Genomic DNA, 24,729 nt, shown 5'->3' on the forward strand with positions numbered 1-24,729 from the left:
CCACTTTGGAAAAATAATTTGTTGATGGGATAATAGTATGTAGTATACCATTTCCTGAAGCCTTCATTACTTGTTTACGGTGTTTATTGGACACATATCTTTCGCCCAATGGAATGTGATTGCATTGGTGATTTCGGTGTGTCTTTGTGTGCATATCATGCATCCTATTTACCTATGTTGTCTTTGTGTGTTTGTGTATTTAAATGAGATGTGAGGAATACTGAGAATTTGGCCACTAGTGTCAAAACCAGTACTGGCCTTAATCTTATGTGTACTACAACAATTCACAATTGAGCTTCCTGAGATCCTCTGAGATTTCCTTTCCTCTTGGCATGTCTGACGTGTTTGGGTTCACTTTGGTGAGCCTAAACTGACCTGATTTGATTATATAGTGCCGCCAATTTCTTCCCACAAAGAACTCATATTACATTGGTTCATTTCATTGGTTAAATTTGTCCCATCTGATTGTGTTTATCCGATCGATTTAAGCAATGCCGCCCAGGGTTCACTAACTTTTGCACATACAAAAGTTGGTAAATAATTGGTTTTATTTTAGTCTTTTGACCACAGAATTGATTTCCGGATTTTTTTTTTTTTTAAATTAAAATACACAACTGTTATTCAATATACCAAATACTGGTATTGATAAAATGAATTAATAATGGTTAAACTAAATAAAACTTCAAAAGGCTCCAGATGTTCACGTACGTTCAAGCAGGACTTTATTTCATGCATCCCTTTTACTTATGTTGTCTTTGTGTATCTGTGTATTTTAATGAGATGTGAGTACATTGATATTAATCAGGGTTGTATTTGACAACAATTTTAAATTAAAATCCAGCGTAAAAGCTTTATGTTTCTGTAGAAAAAATACTGTTCTCCTGTCAGATATGCAGATCAAATGTAAGTGTCTGACCAGTCCTTTTCAATGCGAGCTAATTTGTTGGCAAATCAATAAGTGCATGAGGTAACTGGCATTTAACACTCATGAACTGATGATAATTAGGTGATAGCCTATCACAAAGTGTAGGTACTTTAGAAACATTAATTTATGTAGCATGTATGTGTGTATTTATGGCACAACTGTTTTGCAAATGCAAAATAATTGTTGTTAGAATTAGGTGAATATGGTTTCTTCATTTGTAGTTTTGTTGGGCTTTTATTGGCATTTTACTTTATTAAAGAAGTTGCGTCACACTGCGATAAAGCACATTATTATAGACTCATGAAAATATATACCAAATTCAACTGTATGGCTTTAATATTAAGGTTGCGTTCCGAATCGCATACTTGCTACTATATAGTATGTAGAAAAAAGATTTAGGATGTCCCGATTCTTGTGGCCAGATTTACGATGGTTAGAAGTACCCGGATGTCCTACTTAATCCGGCTAAGATTGTTAGTGTTGAAAACTGCTATCCTATTTGGGCGATTCTGACCCACAATCCAGTGCGCACGTGAAGTGACGTCACATCGACGAAGCCTCCATATGAAAACAAACAGGGATGCGACGGATATAAAAGCAAGAGGCAAGATCAAGGCGCAATGTTATGATGAAATGAGAGAGTAAAAGTATGTCAAAATAGTATGCCTACTGCATCCTAACTAGATAATTTTTATCGTCGGATGTAGTATGTAGAATAGAAAAAAGAAAGAGTATGCGATTCGGAACGCAACCTAAGTGTTTATTTTTCACATTTTGAAGCGCTGTACATACCATAAAAACAATTGTTGTATGACAATACATAAAGTAGCCTATACTGCATACAGTATATAAAATATTTATACATACTGAAATATAAAGATTATAGTTGCATTCATGGAGTTATTTTCGTATCTTTATTCAAGAATGTGGTCTTTTGAATGTGGTCTTTGATGACACCTGGGGCCTGTTTCAGGTAGCTGGTTTTACATACTCTGGGTTTAACCCTGCGCTCTGAGTTGGTAAACTCAGAGCGCAGGGTTGATGAGCAACTCTGGGTTTTCGGTTTCAGAACAGTGGATCAGCGTTGGGTTAATCAACTCTGAGCGTGTTCACTCTGGGTGGAGCGTGTGCATAAAAGCCATCGTCAATGGATCGCTGATAACATGATTCACCATGGAAACAGAAGAAACAAATGATTGATCCTCCCACTTCTCCACTTCTCAAAAAAGAAAAAAAGAAATCTCCGCTCCTCCCACTAGAGTTAGAAATATTAACGAATGAGCTTATGGTAGCCTATGGAGAAGAATTAACGGGATATTGTCTCATAACTCTGATCTAATCTCCTCGGCAATTCAGAAAAAAACAGAGCAAACATTTTTTGTCAAGATAATCATTTCGCTTCCGTATGAGAAGCCATAGTCTATCTTAAAAAGTTACGCATATCAGCTGTAAAGTAATAAAGCTGGCGCGGCACAGCATTACTGACAGTGCCTAAAGCCTACTGTGCAGTAAACAGAACAGACTGTCGCTTCTTTTAAATGGGGAGTGAAATACATTAACGTCAAGACACATTAGGTGACAGTTTCCATTGAAGAGCCTGATTGATTTATTACCAGATCCATTTTCCTCAAGTGATCACAGTTTAAATTATTATATCATTTTTATATTCATATTAGGCTATTTAACGAGGCTTGTCTGTGACTTTAGGATCGCACAAGTGAACAACAACGATCGCGTGCAGCCGCAGCGTTACATGAATCCACCTGACATAAATCTGTTCAGTGGCACAGACGTTAAAAAACATACAATAGGCTACAAATAGGTTTATTAATCTGAATGTAGAGCATGTCACGATGTGTAAGGTGGCCACCTATATGAACGGACCGAGGGCTGAGAACATGGCTACTGATCAGATAAATGATTGGTCAAACGTAAAATCATCAGGAAATGATAAAAACATCCCGATGGAGATTTCTATAGAGTGATTTTGCTTCAAACTGTACAGGGACGCGTGTGACAGTGACACTCTTTCTTCAGTCGGAGCTGCAGCGTAAAGTGAAAACAAACTCAGGGTAGGTCTAACCACCTATCCAGCAGGTTAGACCCACGGCGTATGTTGCCGCAGTAACTGACTCTCGGTTGCACTGAACCTGCTACCTGAAACGGAAAACCCAGAGTTTCCACCAACTCAGAGCGAACAAACTCTGGGTTGCCTCAAAACCAGCTACCTGAAACAGGCCCCAGGTCTTGTCACTGTCATGATTCTGCCTGGGCCTCTTTGCCTCTGTTTTGTTTTTTGCCCTTTGCCCGTCTGCTTGTCTGGTTTATTGCAGGGTTGGAGCAGGTGCGTGGGAGTCAGTTCAAGCACTCACAGCTGCCAGCAATCACCAATCAACCGCTCTTCATATACTCGGCCCGACCTTCCAGATACTGCCAGATTGTAGTCTCAGTTCACACAATCAGTAGCTCTATCTCTCGTTACCTACCTGTTTGCAGCTCCCCTATCGGCTCCAACCTGCACCAGCGAGCACTTCCCCCCGGACTCCTCTGCCCGCCTGCTCTGGTTTGCTCTCGCCCAAGCCCCTGGACATTCTCTGTTGCTCTCTCCCTGGAACCCCCCCAGGACTGGATCCCGGCCCAACCCCCAGCTGTTTTTTGTTAAATAAACCTTCTTAAACTGGTACTGTGTCCGCCCCTGTGTCCTCCCTGTCCAGCCGTAACAGTACAATCTGGCCCTAAAACATGGACACAGCGGAGACTAACCCCCTCCACCAGGCAGTGGCAGCGTAGCTGAGTATTCAGTAGAGTGCAGGGCGCTAGCGGCAGAGACGGGGTGGAATGATGAGGCTCTTCAGGGGGCATTTCTCAGCGGACTAGCCGATCCAGTTAAGGACGAGTTAGCAGTTCGGGATGAGTCAGCTACTTTGGACGAGTTAGTGGCCCTAGCTATCAGACTTGATAATCACCTTAGAGAGCGTCGCAGGGAAAGAGCCGGGCGGCCTCATGACCCGTTCTCCTCCCGTTCTCCCCCAGCTCCTATAAGACACTCCCCACGCCATTCCTCCAGTCAATCCCCTGATTCCCTCCTCGGCGGCGGAGCCCATGCAGCTGGGCCGAGCTAAACTTTCCAATACTGAGCACTCTCAGAAGATAAATGAAGGGCTCTGCATCTACTGCGCTCAACCCGGCCACTTCTTGAGCTCATGCCCCCAGCGGCCAAAAGGGAGTGCTCCCCAGTAACGGTGGGAATACTGGTGAGCAAGATCACTTCGGTGCCTTTCCCCCAAACTCGCATGCAACTGCAAGCTACACCCTCCTGTAACCAACAAACCCATTCGCTGTTCGCTCTGGTGGACTCTGGAGCTGACGAGAGCTTTCTGGATGCTGACTTCGTTGCTAAAGAAGGCATAGCCACTCGACCGCTCTCTACTCCCCTCAATGCCCAGGGACTTAATAGGAAGCTGCTGGCACGGGTTACCCATCGCACAGAGCCCCTTTGCCTTGTCCTGTCAGGTAATCACCATGAGGTAATCCAGTTCCACATTATCTCTTCCCCTCACACTCCCTTAGTTTTGGGTCAGCCTTGGTTAAGCTTACACAATCCCCACATCAACTGGGCTACTAGTCGTGTTCAGAGCTGGAGTGATTATTGTCTCTCGTCTTGCCTGCGGTCCGCCCTTTCCCCAGCAGAGGGCGCCCTGACCTGTCTGAAGTCCCTGCTGCATATCACAGTTTGGGAGAGGTTTTTAGTAAGCAACGTGCCCTCTCTCTGCCCCCTCACCGACCCTATGACTGTGCTATTGATCTTCTTCCAGGTGCTCCTCTACCATCCAGTCGTCTGTATAACCTGTCCCGGCCTGAGCGAGAGACAATAGAGACTTGCATCAAGGATTCCCTTGCTTCAGGTTTTATCCGACCTTTGTCATCTCCTGTCGGAGCTGGGTTTTTCTTTTTGGCCAAGAAAGATAGCTCCCTGCGTCCCTGCATATATTTTGGGCAGTGGCACGTATTTTATATAACAACATCACTATCAAGAACAAGTATCCCCTGCCTTTAATTAACTCTGCTTTTGAACCCCTCCACAGTGCCACAGTTTTCAGCAAGCTTGATCTCTGCAATGCTTATCATCTTGTCCGCATTCGGAAGGGAGACGAATGGAAAACTGCATTTAAAACCCCCCTCGGTCATTTTGAATACCTGGTAATGCCTTTTGGACTCACTAATGCCCCTGCTGTCTTCCAAGCCTTGGTTAATGACGTGCTCCGTGACCTCTTAAATTAAAAATTTGTGTACATGGACGACATACTTATCTTCTCTCGTTCACAGGAGGAACATGTCCAACACGTGAAGCAGGTGTTACAGCGACTCCTGGAGAACAAGCTGTATGTTAAAGCGGAGAATTGCAAGTTCCATGTGGACTCCGTGGACTTCCTGAGGTACATCATAGAGCGAGGGAAGGTGAGGACCGACCCCGAGAAGGTACTGGCGGTGGCACAGTGGCCTCGACCCGAAAGCAGCTCCAGCGCTTTTTGCGCTTTGCCAACTTCTACCGAAGGTTTGTCAGGGATTATAGTCGAGTAGCGGTTCCCCTCACTAGACTCACCTCCCCGGCTGTCCCTGTAATAGGAAAATTAAGCAATAGTGATACGTTAATAGTAGCATTAGGTTTTATTCAATCATACAGCAAGGATCTCCGCGGAGAGGCCACTAATGCAACCACATGTAAGTATGTTGCAAGAGTGAGCCCCGTTTCGTTGAAGAGACGGATACTTAAGCACATTGGTTCTCGACAGAAAGACAGACTAATTGTACATAACTTAACCATAGGAGGAGTTTGAGCATAGGACAATAGAAGAACAGACAGAGTAATTGTGCATAAGTTAACCATAGGCGTGGCTGTCCGAGTGGTCGTTGGGCAATCTACATCTCAGTTTCAGTCACAAACAACATGCAATATATCCAATTACACTTATAAGTCTATATAAAACAATGGTTAAGTAAGCATTCCAATATCTGAGTCCAGAGATATATCATATGCAAAATCTGCTACCACACTCCACAATTTTTTTTTTTTTTTTGTACGCCCAACAGGCATGCTGAGAAAAAAGTAAAACTCAAATAAAAAGGCATAAAAAGGAACCAAAGAAATGTGAAAGGCAAAAAGCGAAAGCATAGCAGCCATAAAATGGTTAAGAAATAAAACCGCCACAAGGCAAGTTAGAGGAAAAAAACTAAACCATAACCCAACGCTGGCCAAAAATAACACAAACAGAAACTTGATCAATGGGAAAAAACCTCAATAGGCGTTATAGAGGAAAACATTAAACCAAATTTCTGTGTAAAAGAAACAAAACAAAAGTTTAAGGCCAAAGATACAAAGAAAGCTGAAACCAAAAAAACGATAAGGCAAAATAGTCCTAGAATGCCTGTAAAGTTCAAGGAGCCCCAAGGGTAGCAGACAGGCACGGACATGCAGCAAAAGCCACCACTGGAGGCAAAAATCAAGTTCATCGCCATCCGAATAAGGATAAACCTTCGCTTAAGGTCATCAAATCTCGGGCAGCCCAAACTGCCAGGGTGTAGGGAATAGGGGAGCTGTGGAGGATGTGGGGAGCTGATGGTAAATCCAGCCATCAGGGTGATGGCTGCGTAGTCGGAGGAGTGGGAGGGGTTTGGGGTTGTTGGTAGGGAGGGGGGGGGGCAGACTTTTCCATCAGGTCTGAAAGCATGGAGGGCGCACACTGTGCACCCTGGACGGCGATGAGGGTCAGACAATAGGAAAGCGGTGTTTCACATCTGGATGGGGGGGGGGGCACAGGCCAGACACATCAAGATTAATGCCCAACGCGAGGTAGGGCGTCGTCTGGCTCTCCATGGAGCGAGGTGGTTTGGCCGTCCTCTTCTTCGTCGTGGCTGGTTTTCCCGCTGATGTCGTCTGGTCCAAGCTGGTGGCAGTAGTCCTCTCGTTGTTGATTCTCTCGATCCGTCGGGCAGTAGGCGGCAGGGACTTTGCTTGCAGGGACTGGCATGGTAGGGACTCCTTCACCTGTCTGTGGAGAGCAGAAAGAGAGGACAGGGGAGTGACCGTGACAGTGACAGTTGACAGTGACAGTTGACAGCAGGCGTGCTTAGAAAAGTTTGTTTGTGGGAAGCTCAAGTATTTTGTTTAACGGCAGTCATAGCCGCTATGTCAGCTAAATATAAACAGTTTGTAAGGGTATCACATATGCGCCCTGCAACTTCTTTGGGTGGGAGAAAATAGCATCAAAGGGTTGTCACTAATGTGTGTGTCGGATGCAGAAATCACCGTGAAGCCAACTGGGCCTTGCTCTGAGGCCGGATGCCGTGAAGCAGAGTCATCCACCAAAGCTCCAGGGCTGGATGGGACAGTGGAGGCTCTTTCAGATCAGGACAGGGGGAAACACTGCTGCATACACAGTGACGCATCTTGCAGAGGAGAGAAGGATATGGTTCAAGCCAAAATCAAAGAGACAGCGACATGAGGTATCAACATGGTTAATTGAGAAAGGCCCACTAAATCAGCTTAAATCAGCCTGAAAAAGAGCCAAAAGAAATAAACAATGTAGACTTACCGTGGTTGTTTGTAGTCATCAAGGGAAAAAACTAAATCACAGATACATACCCATAGGACCAGCAAAGCCAACCAAGTCTCCTGTGGGGAAAACATCAACAAAGGTGCAGCAAAATGTGGGATAATGTGCATTAAAACAAAACCATAAACCTCCCAAAGTTAGTTATGTTAAAATTAGTCGTGTTAGCATCAAGGAAATAGTAAAAGGAAGCATAAAAGAAAACACGTTTTGGGAAACAGAATTAGATCCAGGGAAATAAACATATTCAATAAAAATAATCAAAAACCGACTGTCTAACCGTGACAAAACCAGAGATCAGAACTCTGTATTTTAGACACATAAAACCACCTCAAGCTCAATAACAACAAACAACAAGAACCACAACAACAAAATAACCAAAACACACTAACTTTCCCTATTTCTCTCTCACTCTTTCTCTGGGACAGAACCACAGAGTACAAAACAACACATGCCTTCACTGTGTAGAAACACAGAAAACATGCCACAGTCATCAGGCCAAAAGCAGCATGAAGGAAGTGCCTAACCTGTAGAAGGAAAAGTTAGTTCAAGCATTTTCTGAAATGTGCAAATGAAATAAAACTGCCTAGCCTTGTATGTTGTAAAGGCTTTGATGGCCGATCAAAACAGTGGGTGGGCATTCAGTAAATGTGTGGTATCGCGATTGTGATGCAAAGCGATAGTGACACAAGGGGAGAGACATTCACACCAAAAAAACTGCTGTAGCAGTGGGCAGTTACTTACGCGCCCCACACACATCCTGCGTCTACCTCTGGAGCGTGTCGCGTTACCTTACTGCTGCCTCTCTCTGACTTTTCTCGGACACACATGCAACGTCTCAGCAGCTGCTGCTTCTAAAAGCCCTATCTTTCTACATAGAGTTTTCATAGATAATTCCCATTAAAAAGGAAGTTATTTCATGTCATCTATGATGCATATGATTTATATTGAGTCTGGACTGTAATCCGTGCGCCCCATTGCCATTTTTTTTCTTTTTTTTTGCCATATTTTCGCTGGTTGGAAGTTTTATTTTGAAGGGGACACACCAGGAAATGGTGAAACTACAGCGAAAGCTGCCAGTATGAAGTCAAAATGACTCTCAGCAGAGTATTTCAAAAATCACTTTACTGATTTATACGGGAGAGAGAGAGGGGGGTGTGGTCGGGGAAGAAGAAGGCCGTAGACACAGATAGAGCAACGGAAAACTGTTGCGCTCATCATGATCTTTTTTATTTCTTCACTATATTGGATCTCTATATGTGTCATTTATCCAAAAATGAAATGCCAGAACTAATTGAAAATTAGGTTTTAAATCCCTCGGATTTTGATTGCACAATTAAATCGTGAAATAAAGGGATTATTCGCGTATACGACTGAGGGATGTTTTATTTTGAAATAAACACACCGGGTAAACGTGTAACTAGAGTGAATGCTGCTGGTATGACTGTCAGCAGAGTATTTCTCTATCAGTTAAAGCACAGAGACGCGAGAGAGACGCGCTGCTCTCAGAAAAAAATAGGCGAGCCTCCTGAGGTGAAGGGGAGCGTCGCTGCAGACGTGCCTCCGACGCGCCTCAGCAGTGCGTCTGAGGTTGGATGTGTGCTCGCTCTACGTTGATTTCACAGTCTGTGACAAAAAGTCAGACGCAGACGCGAGGTAGACGCGCAGTAGAGGTAGGATGTGTGTGGGGCGCGTAAGAAATGTAGGAAGATGGCTGTGCTTTGACATGTAAAAGCAGCAAGGGAAAACAAAGCAAAATATTCACCTAGGGCCGACAAGGGGAACAGGCAAGCTCAACAGGGGGTCATGTAAATGGGCAGATACAACAAGTAGATCCAAAAAGGGTCTCTAGTGTGTGTATGCAGGTACTTACCCATATGAGGACCAAATAGCGAAAATGGCTTTTGCACGAGCCCACAGTAAAACGTTCTGAAAGGAATCACAGCTCGGCAGAACAAGTGAAATCATGTTTAACCAGTGTGTGGCTGCATAACCTCAATTAACAAAACAAAGGTGGCCTTTACTCTTTTTAAGAAGTAAAATGGCAAGGCACTCTGGTCCTAGAAGATGAGAAGCTAAAAGCAAAGGAGCAAACAAAGATAACTAAACAGCCTCTCTAAGGGTGACTGTGCATGTTAATCTGTGGTAACAAGAGCAGCAAATGAGTGAGTCTGACTTGAACCAGGAGATGTAGTGGTCTAAAACAAATTAATGAGTCCCTCTATCCAAAAAGGTGGCTGTTGGAAATAAGATTTATGTTAGAGTCAAGGCATCAAAAGAAGTACCCATTCTAAAAGGACAACTATGGAATATGGGTCAAAGCAGGTTCACAGGCTAGTCCCTCCAAGACTGCAAAAGTTTGAGTAGCCATTTGCAATCGAGGCTCCTTGTTTGCACAGGAAGTGTGATCAAAGGAATTGGTTAACAGAGTCAGCTTAGGCAGTGTCATTTGCCAGCCGAAGGAAGACTGAAAAACAAGCAAAAACTAAATTATTTAAGATTGGGACAAAAACAAAAGCATTAAATCAGGCAAGTTTAGCAAAAGTGCCCATAGTCAGAGAAACTTTGGTGTAAAAACAGGCAGAGTGAAAACACAGGCAATCCCAGCAATTTACACATGTTGAACGCTAGACAAAAGGCCATGGCCAGGACGCAGGATTAGACAAAAGGAAGATGCAAATGATGAGATGGTTGAACTAAGCAAAACACAGGGAGGATACTCACACCTTGGAAGTGGGCCACAGCAGACGAATGATAACAATAACAAAAGAAATACTCTAAGCAGAAGGTAAAAGTGGGCACCTTTGTTGGGCCCAAAAAGTGTTTAAAATAGCTAAGCTGAAAAACCAACATTCGCAAATGTGTAAACCAAAACAATACTGACATGGGCAGCTGAAGTTGAAGGCAAAAAGTGACTAAGGAATATCCATAAGCTAGGCTAGAAAATGTGTCAGCGAAAAAACAGGGGCCAAGTGGGTGTGATGTTCATACCTCCGGCGTCCGCGAATGGTCATCCGTATTCTGCGAAGCGTCCTGTGGAGCCTTCGCTAGTCAAAAAGTCACGTCCCGAAGAGGACATTCATTTCTCCAGTGTCCCGCCTTTTTGCAACGGAAACAAACATCGCGATCGACCCTGGTGTGGCCCCTGTTAACCTTAACTACCCGCCCCTTGCGTCTAGAACACCGGGTAAAATCAGTGAATCTGGCGAGGGGGGCAGTATGTAAATCCGCCGCCTGCCTTGGCGTCTGGCTATGTAATTGGTCTTTGAAGAACCGCTCTGCACATGTTGCGTAAGCCACAATAACACTCAGTTTAGCAGAATCCCAAGTAATACAATGAGACTTAATCATATCAGCATACCTTTGTAGCAGACCGTTTAAGAAACTGTCGCGTAAAAGGGCCTCGAAAGCTGTAACGGGTCCCTCGTTCAGAATCACGGGGGTGGGAAGCTCACAAAAGTTCTTAAGGACGATAGTTAGACGAGCAAGAAAAGAGGCAGTAGTCTCGTCATCGGTTTGTTTACATAGAGAGATCTCCATCATGTCTATTTTGGGCGGAGAAGCAGAAATGCAATGCTGGGCCAAATCGGTTAACATCGATATGTAGAGCGCGTTGGAATCGTGATCGTATGTGTTAGAAAGGGTAGCACAATCACTACCAATCTCTGCCAGTAATAAACGCCGCAACTCTGGGGTAGTGGAAAAAGGGTATACAGTGTTAGCGGGGAGAAAAGGATTAAGTGGCTGTAAAGGCAATTCAGAGAAAGGATCCTGTGTATCTGGCTGTATCACAGGAAGAGCAAATGCAGTGGTATTTGTGCAAAAAGGATTCGTACTTACCGGTTGGTACTGAATCGGCTGTGGTTGGAAAAACAAACCTGAATGTGTTTGATCGTAAGGCGGAGGGTGTTGGTCGGCAAGGCTGATGGTGGCGGTGCTGTCGGCCAACCCTGCGAGTGCGCCCACTGAGGGAAGCACTGAGGCTGGAGCAAGGCAGGGGGAGGCGCTGTGGGAGAAGTGTGGACCCGCGCAACAATGCTTGTTACAGACGGCTCCGTGGTCACAGGAATGGAGCCTGCGGGTCTAGCCTCCGCCGTCCGCCGGAGCAGACCAGGCCTCCTGACATCGTTTAAGTCGTCCTGTAAATTTAAACACTGGGAGACACAGTTAATCTTATCTTCCACGGCAGGCTGACAATTTGCCCGTCGGAGTGTCTCGACAGACCAATGAGCAAACGCAAGCCAGTCTGCACGGAAACGTTTTGACTTTCTATTGTTAGCAGTCCGTTGTTCTTCCGCCTGCAACTGTGCCTTTAGTCTGCTAATTTGAACGACACTAAAACTGCCCCCATGAGGAAACCCAAGCTCATGCCAAGCACGCATCTGTGTAACAGCCGAAGGCCCATAATTTGTTATCATGAATTGTATGTTTGGCGAAGTTGGAGCGACAAAATCGGCCCGTTTACTGGAAAAACTTCCCATTTTGTAACGTTAACAAAAGACAACAATAACCCTCACAATTATCACTTACCTTTTTCTCGCGTCTTTCCGGCTCTGTGCCTAGTGACCACAAAGCACAGCAAAATGAAAAGGGATAGTTGCAACAAAGGCAAAACAATAAAAGACGAGACAAATAAACACTTATGAAATTTCAAAGTCCCTGCTGTATGATTAAAACGAAAAACCCCGCTAAAACAACAGTATCTTGGTCTGTCAAAGATAAACAATTCTGAAGATCCTCCCTCGGCGATATCTATATAACTGAAAGCCTTCCTTGGCCAAATTCTTGTCCCAAAATCCTTCGATTTAGACCCTTACAAGAAAACATTATATGACAGCCTACCTTACCGATGGGCTCTGTTTGTCCGTCAAACTTTAAGACTGCTTCGTCAAACCAGCCGCGTGCCACTTAACAATCGAAAGGAATCTCAAATGTGTTAAACCCGTCCCCCACACAACATACAGAATCAAAACAAACTAGTCAATGTTAACTCTGGATTAAACACAACGGAGTGCTTCACCCTGGCATGCTGTATGTGACTTTTCCCACAGAGAAAACTTCAGAATTCAAATCTTTTAACCCAATCGTTTTTGCTTTTTAATAGAATAAAACCCCTCACTTACTGGTTCTTTTTAGGAGGAGACGGCAGAGTGTTCACGGGACGAGCAACAGAATTCCTCTCTTTCCCGAGTTTTAAAAAGGAAGTTTTTGTGCGAGATGAGTTCAAAGAATCAGGTGATCAACCAAGAAAACTGTTGTCGGCCCCGTGTTGCTCCGGTCGTCTCTCCCTCCTGGCTAGCTCGCCAAACTGTAATAGGAAAATTAAGCAATAGTGATACGTTAATAGTAGCATTAGGTTTTATTCAATCATACAGCAAGGATCTCCGCGGAGAGGCCACTAATGCAACCACATGTAAGTATGTTGCAAGAGTGAGCCCCGTTTCGTTGAAGAGACGGATACTTAAGCACATTGGTTCTCGACAGAAAGACAGACTAATTGTACATAACTTAACCATAGGAGGAGTTTGAGCATAGGACAATAGAAGAACAGACAGAGTAATTGTGCATAAGTTAACCATAGGCGTGGCTGTCCGAGTGGTCGTTGGGCAATCTACATCTCAGTTTCAGTCACAAACAACATGCAATATATCCAATTACACTTATAAGTCTATATAAAACAATGGTTAAGTAAGCATTCCAATATCTGAGTCCAGAGATATATCATATGCAAAATCTGCTACCACATCCCCTTATCTTGGAACTCCGAGGCTGAAGCTGCGTTCGTTGAGCTGAAGAAGCGGTTTACTTCAGCCCCCATTCTCACTCACCCCAACCCGGCTCTGCAGTTCGTGGTCGAGGTCGACGCTTCAGACTCCGGGGTAGGGGCGGTCCTCTCTCAACGCTCCCCCGAGGACCGGAAGCTTCATCCCTGTGCCTTCTTCTTCAGACGCCTGTCACCAGCAGAGCACAACTACGACGTCGGCAACAGGGAACTACTAGCTGTTAAGCTAGCGCTCGAGGAGTGGAGGTACTGGTTGGAGGGGTGGAGATCAAATCAAATCAAATCAGTTTTATTTGTATAGCCCAAAATCACAAATACATTTGTCTCAGTGGGCTTTACATTTCATACAATATGATACAATATGACACCCTGCCCTTACACCCTTAGCTCGGCTGAGAAAAAACTCCCAGTAAAAACCCTTTACCGGGATTAAAAAAAAATAATTAAGAAATCTCAGGGAGAGTCGACAAAGTAGGGATCCCTCTCCCAGGACGGACATACTGCAATAGATGTCATATGTAGAGAAAATCACGAAGGAATTTGATCCCTTTTATTGTTTGGACTGATCACAAGAACCTGTCCTATATTCAGTCTGCCAAGCGCCTTAACTCCCCCCAAGCCCGCTGGGCATTATTCTTTGGCCGATTTTAACTTCCAACTCACATATCAACCGGGGTCCAAGAATGGGAAGCCGGACGCCCTGTCCCGACAATTTGCCGTTGACCACGGCTCCCCCAGTCCCGATACCATCGTCTCCCCTGGCTGTGTGGTGGGGGTAGTCAGGTGGCAGATTGAGGCACGGATCCGAGAGGCGCTGAGGGAGGAACCGGATTCAGGAACCGGTCCACAGGGCCGTCTGTTCGTGCCAAGTGCTGTCCGCTCCAAGGTCCTCGAGTGGGTGCATAATTCACGCTTTTCCTGCCACCCAGGTGTTAACCGCAGCCTGTCCCTGGCTAAGCAACACTTCTGGTGGCCCACCATCGAGGCTGACACCCGTGCCTTCGTTCTCGCCTGCACTGTCTGCGCTCGCAGTAAGTCCTCGCATCAACCCTCCTCAGGTTTGCTCCGTCCCCTTCCTGTGCCTGGCCGCCCCTGGAGTCACATCGGTCTCGACTTTGTCACTGGTCTTCCGTTGTCCGAAGGTAATTCAACCATACTCACCATTGTTGACAGGTTTTCCAAGGCTGTTCATTTTGTGCCACTGCCCAAGCTCCCCACAGCGCCTGAAACTGCTGATTTCCTGGTCCAGCATGTGGTCCGCCTTCACGGGATCCCGACTGATGTGGTCTCCGATCGGGGTCCACAATTTGTGTCCTAGATATGGAGAGCTTTCTGTCGTGAATTAGGGGCGTCTGTCAGTCTCTCCTCAGGCTACCATCCCAAAACTAACGGGCAAATGGAGCGGGCCAACCAGGATCTGGAAGCGGCACTGCGCTGCGTCATGGCTAGGAACCAGTCATCCTGGAGCACTCACCTTCCATGGGTGGAATACGCCCACAATTCCCTGACAAGTGCAGCTACTGGTATGTCCCCTTTCGAATGCTCTCTTGGATATCAACCCCCTCTGTTCCCAGCGCAGGAGGGCGACATCACGGTGCCATCCGTCCGGGCACACCTTCAACGCTGTCGGAAGGTCTGGAGGGACGCTCGCGCTGCCCTGCTCCGTTCCACCGAGCGCAATCGGCATATGGCAGACAGACACCGGGTCCCGGCACCACTATTCACACCAGGGCAGAAGGTTTGGCTCTCGTCAAGAAACATCTCACTCAACACTGAGTCTAGGAAGCTGTCCCCACGCTTCATTGGGCCTTTTGAGGTAGAAACTGTCATTAACCCATCCGCTGTAAAACTCAAGCTGCCATTTTCTATGAAAATACACCCCACATTCCACGTTTCCCAGTTAAAGCCTGTCTCCACCAGCCCTCTGTGCCCCCCAGGAAACCCCCCCCCCCCCCGCATTATTGACGACCACCCGGCCTACACGGTCAGGCGGATTCTGGACATTCGCCGTCGGGGCCGTGGGTTCCAGTACCTGGTGGACTGGGAGGGGTATGGTCCTGAGGAGAGGAGCTGGATATCCCGCCAGCTTATCCTCGATCCCTCCCATTAGGGATTTCCACCGGGACAACCCAGGGAAACCCGGTGGCTCGCCTGGAGGCTCTCATTGAGGGGGAGGTACTGTCATGATTCTGCCTGGGCCTCTTTGCCTCTGTTTTGTTTTTTGCCCTTTTCCCGTCTGCTTGTCTGGTTTATTGCAGGGTTTGAGCAGGTGCGTGGGAGTCAGTTCAAGCACTCACAGCTGCCAGCAATCACCAATCAACCGCTCTTCCTATACTCGGCCCGACCTTCCAGATACTGCCAGATTGTAGTCTCAGTTCACGCAGTCAGTAGCTCTGTCTCTTGTTACCTACCTGTTTGCAGCTCCGTTTGCATTTTTGCCTCGTGCTCATTCTTGTTGTTTTTCTGCCACTGTTTGCAGCTCCCCCATCGGCTCCAACCTGCACCAGCGAGCACTTCCCCCCGGACTCCTCTGCCCGCCTTGCTCTCTCCCTGGACCTGGATCCCGGCCCAACCCCCAGCTGATTCTTGTTAAATAAACCTTGTTAAACTGGTACTGTCTCCGCGCCTGTGCCCTCCCTGTCCAGCCGTAACAGTCACTTTGCTTCTTCTCAAATTGTCTGTTTGTGCCCAAATATATGTTGCTGGCATTCAAATATGTTGTTGATCTTTTTATTACAAATGCGAGCAAAATATGTTTAGGCACAAACAGAAAATTTGATCAGAAGCAAAGTAAATCTGAAGCGGGCAGGTGTAATTTGAGTGTGAGGGCACAGTTTAAGAGAAATAATTACGGAATCTGGACGTCAAATTAATAAATCATGCTCTCAAATCGAAAGACTACGCTCTTCATTATAGTACAGTGTCTTGTTCTCTCCCTCTCCCCTTTCCCCCCAGGAGGTAATTCACCTCCTACCAGGCCATTGCTTAAATAAGACATTGTTTCTTAGCAATTTTTGCCTGTTTAAATAAAGGTTGATGATGATGATGATATGTTTTATTTTGCGTTATGGCAAGCCATTCTGCCTTATATGCCAGGCGTCATCAGCGCATTTCAAGGCTTCAAATCTTCAGCGCCACTTCAGCTCACTCCATGCTAAAAGTATAAGTCCCACTAAGCAACATGCATAGTAAGAGAAAAACGCTATTGTAAATTGTTATATTTGTTTGTGGACTTGGCTGAACTGAGAGTTTGTGTGTGAGGCAGTGCACACAATGTTCATTATTAAAAATGACTGGCCTGTGGTCTTAGTACTGTAGGAGTCCATTTCTGTCATTATCACAGGGGCGGCCTTAACGATCTGGGGGCCCGTTTAAAGTCCTAGTGTGAGGCCCCCACTCTTTTTTTTAAATATAAATAATGCTTGTGCATGCTCCCCGCGAAAATAAAAAAGATTGTGGAATCCAGTTGGTTCGTAGACGGATTGTGAGATAATAGGCCCCTGGGCCCAGACTCTTAAAGGGCCCCCCACTCCTCCCTATCCAGTCAGGTACACTGACTTTTCCGCACAGATACATACAATTATTGGCAAAAACATATTAAGGAAGTCAGTGTTTCCCAGATGATTTTGGGACATTGTGTGGGAGGGACCCGGGTCCTTGAAAATTTGTACCGTTTTAAAGTAAAATGCATCAATCTGATGCACTTTGAGAGGGAAATTTAGAGGCTAAATCAAATCTTGAGCTGCAGAAGGAACATTATTTTTCAGATTTTTCTTAAGCAGGCAGCACTCTTTACTCTGCAACTGCAGAAACAGTAGAATGGTCTGCAGACCCATGTTATATGATGGAGAGACCCATTTCAACAGATAAAGGGTGGATAGCTACTTTTTATGAACAGTATAGAATTTACACATTACATACATACATACACTCTTGAAGCCCCTAAGACAGGGCTAATTATGCCGTTGTTTTGCACTTTTGTATTTCTCCCCTACTAGTTGAGGGGCCCATGATGATTTATTTCCTTATATTTAGGCTATTCCTTTTTGGAACCTGTTATTGACATGAGTGACTGAGCTCTTTGACCATACGACATGTAAAGTTACTATCAGTATCCCTGGCTTAGAGCCCCCTTGAGTCCTTGTGCCCCTGCATGGGCCTGGTAGTATGCACAAGCATTATTTATTTAAAAAATAATAATAATGAAAAATACAATTGGAATGGGTGAAACTGAAACATAGTTAAGGCCGCAACTGCATTATCATTTTGGTTGTGTGACATTTACAATAAATCTGGCTGAGCAGAGGTGTGTGTGTGTGTGTGTGTGTGTGTGTGTGTGTGTGTGTGTGTGTGTGTGTGTGTGTGTGTGTGTGTGTGTGTGTGTGTGTGTGTGTGTGTGTGTGTGTGTGTGTGTGTGTGTGTGTGTGTGTGTGAGGAAGGGATGGGGGGATGTTCATGTGTACCCGTGTATATGATGTGGCTCATTGCAGTAACACAGTAAAAAATGTGGCTCTTAGTCTCTGACTGGTTGGACACCCCTGGGCTGATGCATTGATTCATTTATTTTACAGATCGTTATTGCAGTGTGCAACGTGACATTATAAAGCAATTAAAGATTGAACTCGGATTTAAACACTACACCATTTAGCCTAATTGATAGTCCTACACTTAAGAATGTGATTTAAGTCTGACACTGTCCCCTAATGAATAGCATATGTGGAAAATCACTTTAGTTTTGGGCCACATAAAAAATAATAACATTTTGATTTTGATTTAGGCTAATAGCCCTTTATTTGTATCTTATAAATACCAATAAAATAAATAGCATAGATACAAAACCTGTAGTCTGTATTTTCCGGACAAATAGGCAATGAATCTACTGTGAGAAGCTTAACCTGCGAGTCTGCAGCGATTTCCGAACTGTGACAGCTGTCACCTGTCACACCCAACTGTAATCGCTACTGATGAAAGGAAAGAAGCCTACAGTGAAATAATGTTGCAACCTGTGATTTTACAGAATACTTCAATCAATAACTGTATGCATGTGGCAAAAAGCCGCAATGCGATGTTACAGTTCACTCTGCTGTAGGCTACGTCTTATGTCACGGCTTTGTTTCGTTCATTAACTTACTGATCAATAAGTTTACTTATTCAACGAGCTTCCTCCGTAATAATGTATCACTTATTTCAAAATGTGTAGTTTCCTCAAAGGGCAACACTCTAAGAGCCGAATTTAAAGCTCCCATATTATACACTTTTCGGTTCTATTATACACCATATTATATGGTCTTAGTGGTCCCTAATATGTTTTTCTTCAATTGTTTGCTGAAAAAAACTTTCAGATAATTTATTGTACTATGCTGATGTTCAGCTAATCTCACAATGGCCTATTTTTTAAAAAGAGCTGCAGCTCCCCTCGTAAATATACAATCTTTGAGCTCCCCCCGCCCCCTGTCCGGGATATAAATATGTTTTAATGAGCAAAAGCTGAATGCTTGTCCCAAAGCTAATAGCTATACACCAGTCAGGCAAAAATACCAATAAAACATTAATTTCAGTTTCACTGTTTGAAAAAAGCACAAGTAGCTTCCTATCCGTTGTGTTATTAAAAACGAGGCTGCTGTGGTTAAGATAAATTAGTCATCATGTTTTGCCGTACTACAGGCATCTTGTCGCTTAGCAACAAGCAAACAACATGGGGGTGAAGGAATATTTTTCGAGAGGATCTCGGGGCCGTGGACCAATAAGAAATAGGGGGGTGGACTGCACAGTGGAAGCTTCTGGCTTTCCAGTTTTTGACGTCAGAAACGGGGAGAATTCTGACTGGAGTATATTGGGTGGAGAGGTGCAAGGTTTCAGAAAAGGGGAGAGTGAGAAAAGGAGAGAGCTTTCTTTTTTTTGATACTTTGGCAGTCTGTAGGCACACCGTAGACCCATAATTATGTTCAAAAACATCGTAAAAGTGCATTTGCACAATATGGGAGCTTTAAGCTATCTAGCCCGGTAAGAGAACCTTTCGTGATACTGAAAACTCTGGTTTTAGACTCAACAGACCTCGCTCAGCCCTTAATCTTGCTTTGTAGTATACCCCTCAGGCCTTAAAAGCGTCTACATCAATAACACCACATGCCTCACCCACACATTTTGACAGGCATGTGTTTGAGGTTGGCACTTGTAACTTCTATCGCCATGGCAACAACAACTCTTCTTCAAGTATGAGACACAACTAAACCATTGCATTGTATAACTTCAGAAATGTATTGTTTTATTGTTTTTTATATTTTTGTATTACTGACCACAATAGGACCATTTCATATTTTTTCAGGCTGGTCTTAAACAACCGGCAGTACAGCCGGGGTGGCAGTAGCTCAGTCAGTAGGTACTTGGGTTAGAGATTAGAGGGTCACTCGCTAGTTCAATTCCACTCCCTTTGTGATCCCTGAGCAAGGCACCAAACCCCTAAACTGCTTGGAGCGTTATCTCTGTGACACAGGCTGTCCATCATTCTGACATCTCTCCATGAATGCATGTGTATATGTCCTGTTTGCAAGTCTGTATTTCAGGTGTGTCAAAAATAATTATTAAAGAGCTCATATCACATGCAACTGTGATCTACCTACACATACCCTCCTAAAAGTGCTCCGTAGACCAGTACTGCAGTTTCTTAATGGAAATAATGGTCATTTGGCAGCTAGTGTCAAAACCAGTAGGCCTCAATCTTTTATCTAAAATGAATAGAGGCAAAATATTTTTTATAGTTAAATTAAACTGGATAATAAGATTATACACTCTCGCCATATGGAGACCGGATATCTCAGGAGATTACCACAGGGTTTGATCCCTCTACAATGACGTTTTTTGTATTGTTGCATCTCTGGATTCATAGGGGGTTTCAATAGTATTGGATTAAGTTAAGAATATAAAGTGATATTCTTAGTCCCTCTGTCAGTGAGACAAGATGTTGGACATCTAGCGTTCAGATGTCAAACAACCAGAGCAGAGGCCTTTCCATCCACCAGAACAGAGTTTTTTGTTGCATAACTGTAGTGTTTTTTTGCCGCAGGCTTTTATTTATTTATTTGTTAATACTATTTGATAGAAACCCCACTAGCTGTTTGATGTTTTATAGAAGAACTTAAAACATTCAAAAATAAGAAGAGAAACACATTTTCCTATTCACTGCCCCACACTAAAGTAAGTTATTCATATAAGTTTAACATCTGTACTTCTAATACTAAATTTAGCTCCAAGCCCAACCCAGAGGACCCTCCATGATATTTTATATTAATATTTTTATGGCAAATCCATGTTTTTAATGGACGAGCTTTAAGAGTTTGTGCCCATGGGGCCCATTATCTCATAATCCGTCTATGATCAACAGCAATTCAGCAACATACTAAATACAATAACAACAGCAGTGTGTGCTCAGCAGCAAAAATAAAGGCAGACATCAGCCTACCTGAAAGTGAAAGTGCGCAGTCTAGTGGAGGACAACACCGGTGCTTCGCTGTACCATATTGGAATTCCACATGACCACTGCCGTCAAGTTTGGGTTCATATTATTCTCCGGAACAGCACACAGCTGGGTGAGTTTCACTGCTAACCGGCGCTACCTTGGCTAAAGTACAACAAACAGCTAAACAGATGCAAAATACACATATTTGCAGAATTAGAAGCACATTGTCCTCACTCCACACGCCCACCTCGTCTTGCAGACCACCGGGCAATCTCAACGCTGATTGGCTATCGCGGCGCGGTGACGCCAAAAAGATAAATAAATGGTTGAGCCTTCGATTCACGCACTTCGATGAGGCGCGGCCACACGCCACGGAAGCGCCCGCCGCTGGACGCCGATTCATGGGTGGACGCGCGGCCACGCGCCAGTACATTGACTTTGTATGTAATCTCGCTGCGCGGCCAGTGCAGTGTGTTCGCAGCTTAATGGTAAAACCAAATGAAGTTAGTATAGTTATTTTATAGCTGTGAAAGATTATGTTGGCAGAGTTTGATGCTGACCGACCGTCTATATAAAAGGTGTTAGAAATGTTAAATTGGTTGCCATATGAGTGTCTAAGCTTGTGTAAGAGGTGTGAAAAGGGAGCGCATAGTGAGAGATTGAGTGCTCATTACCTCATACCTCTTTTTTAATACATTCTTGCTGTAAGTTTTTAATATATTAATATTTAATTAATTCAATGTTTTTAAGGAATCATAAATCAGTCATTAAAAGGGGTCAGTTTCCACGCGCTGATAACCTATCTCCCCCTAATCAGTTGTTTACATGCTTGTCTTCAGGTGATACCACACTGGACTGGTCACTGGGCTTCATTTGACCAAATGAAGTATTATAAATTTAGTTGATGACTAAGAACAGCTATACCATTATTATTTGTATGTATAAGGACCATTGATCCATTATAGTTTGCAGTTGACCGTGAGAAAGACATAACCATAGAAGATTAGGGTTCTCTGTCAAATATCACAGGTAGCCAACAAAATACTTAAAAAAAAGCAAGAAGGAGGTAAAAAAAGAAACCTGATGAAATGGAAATTAATCAAATAAATGTGCTGGCATTGATCTAGTGCCTTGATTAATGACTTAGATTTGTTGGGACAATGATGAAAAATGTAATCTATACCTGCTTAGGTAATGTCCATTCAGTCTCATCAGCTAGCTATGCATAAAGACTGCAGGGAGGGAGACTGGTTGAGCAGTAAAACAACTCCCTACAAGCATTAATAATGAATGATACCTTTAAGCGAGCTTACATTTTTCAGAGTGCCTTGGGTATGTACAGTTCAAAGATGTCCAATGGTCTCTGTCGCAATTTCTAGAAAAGCAGAGCACAGCATTTTAAAAGAAGCCTCACTTTAATAATGCAGGTTCTTTGGCGGCCTTGGCATAATATATATGATAGCTTTGTGTGGGGAGTAAAAGTTGTAAGAATGTCAAAGCAAAAAGAGGTTCATTCATTATTCAGTGATGTAATCTCAAACAGGGACAGTTCATCAGAGAAAGGTTTTGTATAAGTATGTCGGGGATACAATGTGAGTAGATGCTGCTCGTATGGATGTCTACACATTCCTGGGATCAAGTGTAATGTGAGACAAATAACTTTATTCTGACTGTCAGTTACTGCTTTCCAAAAGCTTTCAAAGCTATCAGTATAGGATATTTTAAAAGTTTAATAAGAGCATACAAAGCATAAATCCAGCTTTTCTCCCTTTTGAGAACACAAGACAGAGAACTATAGCTTTTATGACCGGTAAGGTTCAACCAGGTTAGAGTTTTTGCAAATTACTGAACTTAATTCAGCATGACTGCCTGCTGATGAAAAAATGTCAATTTCAGCTTCTCCAAACCCAAGCTGACACCTTCCTTCTTTGTTCAACCAATAGTCCTCACCCCAGAGATATTCAATATGCTACAATAAACAACTACAAAAAACACTAAATATTATTTGGTTATATAAATACAATATGGCATGTCAGCAGATCACCACTAGAGAGCAGGATTGCTCATCTTATTTATTCCATTCACCCTCGATCATGTACAATTCTATAGTATAATATTCAGTTATATACTGTACTGTAAATATATAGCCTATATAAGTATAGATTGCATATAAGTTATAGATTGACTATTGGGTCAAAATGTATTTTCCTACAGTCTGCTCATTTATTCAGACATATCAATTTGACATAAAGATTCATGTAGAGGAAATTACACACAGAGCTGTTGAAAACCTTGTTATTCTGATGGTTATATGATTAAGAGGAGGATTAGTCCGCACCTAACTGGATAAAGTTTCATAAAAGAGCGGATGCCCATATTAGCATATTATATCACATTATACAATTCAGGATTAATTATACTATAATCAAATACTCAATAGTCATAAAGATGAATAACTGAAGACAGTTTTTCATTTCAGAATTTTTCAAAACGGCGTTTACAGTTTTTTTTCAGATCCTCGTCACAAATGTTGTGCTTGTTTCAAGTTACAAATCTCACAATCAATTAAGAACCACAACAATAGCTTTTCCACGACTATGGGGGCACCGCAAAAAGAAAAAGAAAATAAAAACATACTGAACCTATCGGTGTCAGAATTCTGTGACCACTAGAATGCTGCAGATAAAATTTCAATGTTTATTTTTCACATGAATAATCACTTTCCTTCTGTTTTAAAAAAAAGAAACAAGTATAACTTAAATGCTCAGGAGAGGCATGATACATTTTGTTTCCATGGTAGAGGGTAAAAACAACTTTGACAGCAGCGATGTTTTAACTGGGCAATTGAATTTTGGCACCACCAAAGGCACTTTCCTGTGGTTCTTTTTCAGAGGGGTACATAGACCTCTGCTTAATCAAGGCTGCTGTGCACAAAGGGGGTATTTGTTTAATCATTTTCAAACTGACAGAAGTATGCACAGACAACCAGGACCGACAGCCACTGCTTGCGTGGTGTGCCTGTGAACATGTGTCCCTTTAATGCAGTTTTACATCTGCTTCTAATGTATCTTTTTGATGAATTTTAATTTTCTTCATTCCAATTTATTTTACCTGAGAAGAACCTACAACCCCAATTTCTAAAAAGTTGAGACGTTACGTGTAATGTGAATAATGTGATCATTTCAAATTCCTTTTTGATGTGTTTTCAATAAATAACAGTACAAATACATCATATTTTGTAAATATACACAAATTGCAACATGTTTCCAAAAAGTTGGGACAGGGGCATTAAAAGATTGGGAAAGTTGTAGAATGTTAAAAAAAACATTACTCCTAGGTCTTCACAAGCTATAATGGTGTAAGGCTCACCCCTTTGGGAATAACTGCAGAAGAAAACAGTCTAAACAGTTTAAAAACAACATTCCTGCAAATAATTTAAGGATTACATCATCTACAATCCATAATATAATTAAAATATTAAGAGAATCCGGATAAATCTCTGCGCGTAAGGGGCAAGGTCCGAAATTAAAATGTTATGCCCATGACCTTAGACTGTTACGGTGGTGTCAGACAGGCAGGCAAGTAGGACCCAAACGCAAGACGTATCAAGAAAATGTTCGTTTATTTAGCTCCAAAAGATACAATAAAAAAAAGGCCAACAAGCAAAAAGCCAAAGAAACAAAAGTAAAGCAGAGAACACACAAGACAAGGACTCACTGACACTGACAGGAAAAACCATAATGCACAGACAAGGAACAAAGGAACACAAGGAGTATATATACAAGACACAACGAGACACAGGTGTAACACATAGGGGAGGGAGCAGTAATCAAACAAGAGGGAAGCTTGACAGGACATGGGGAGGAACAAGACAGACATACCAAAATAAAACAGGAAAACCGGGTAACATCAAAAAGTTTTTATATACAATTAGTGACACTGATTTAACATGAAA

The sequence above is a fragment of the Ammodytes marinus genome (genome assembly GCF_949987685.1).
Source record: "Ammodytes marinus genome assembly, chromosome: 19".
Lineage (NCBI taxonomy): Eukaryota > Metazoa > Chordata > Actinopteri > Uranoscopiformes > Ammodytidae > Ammodytes > Ammodytes marinus.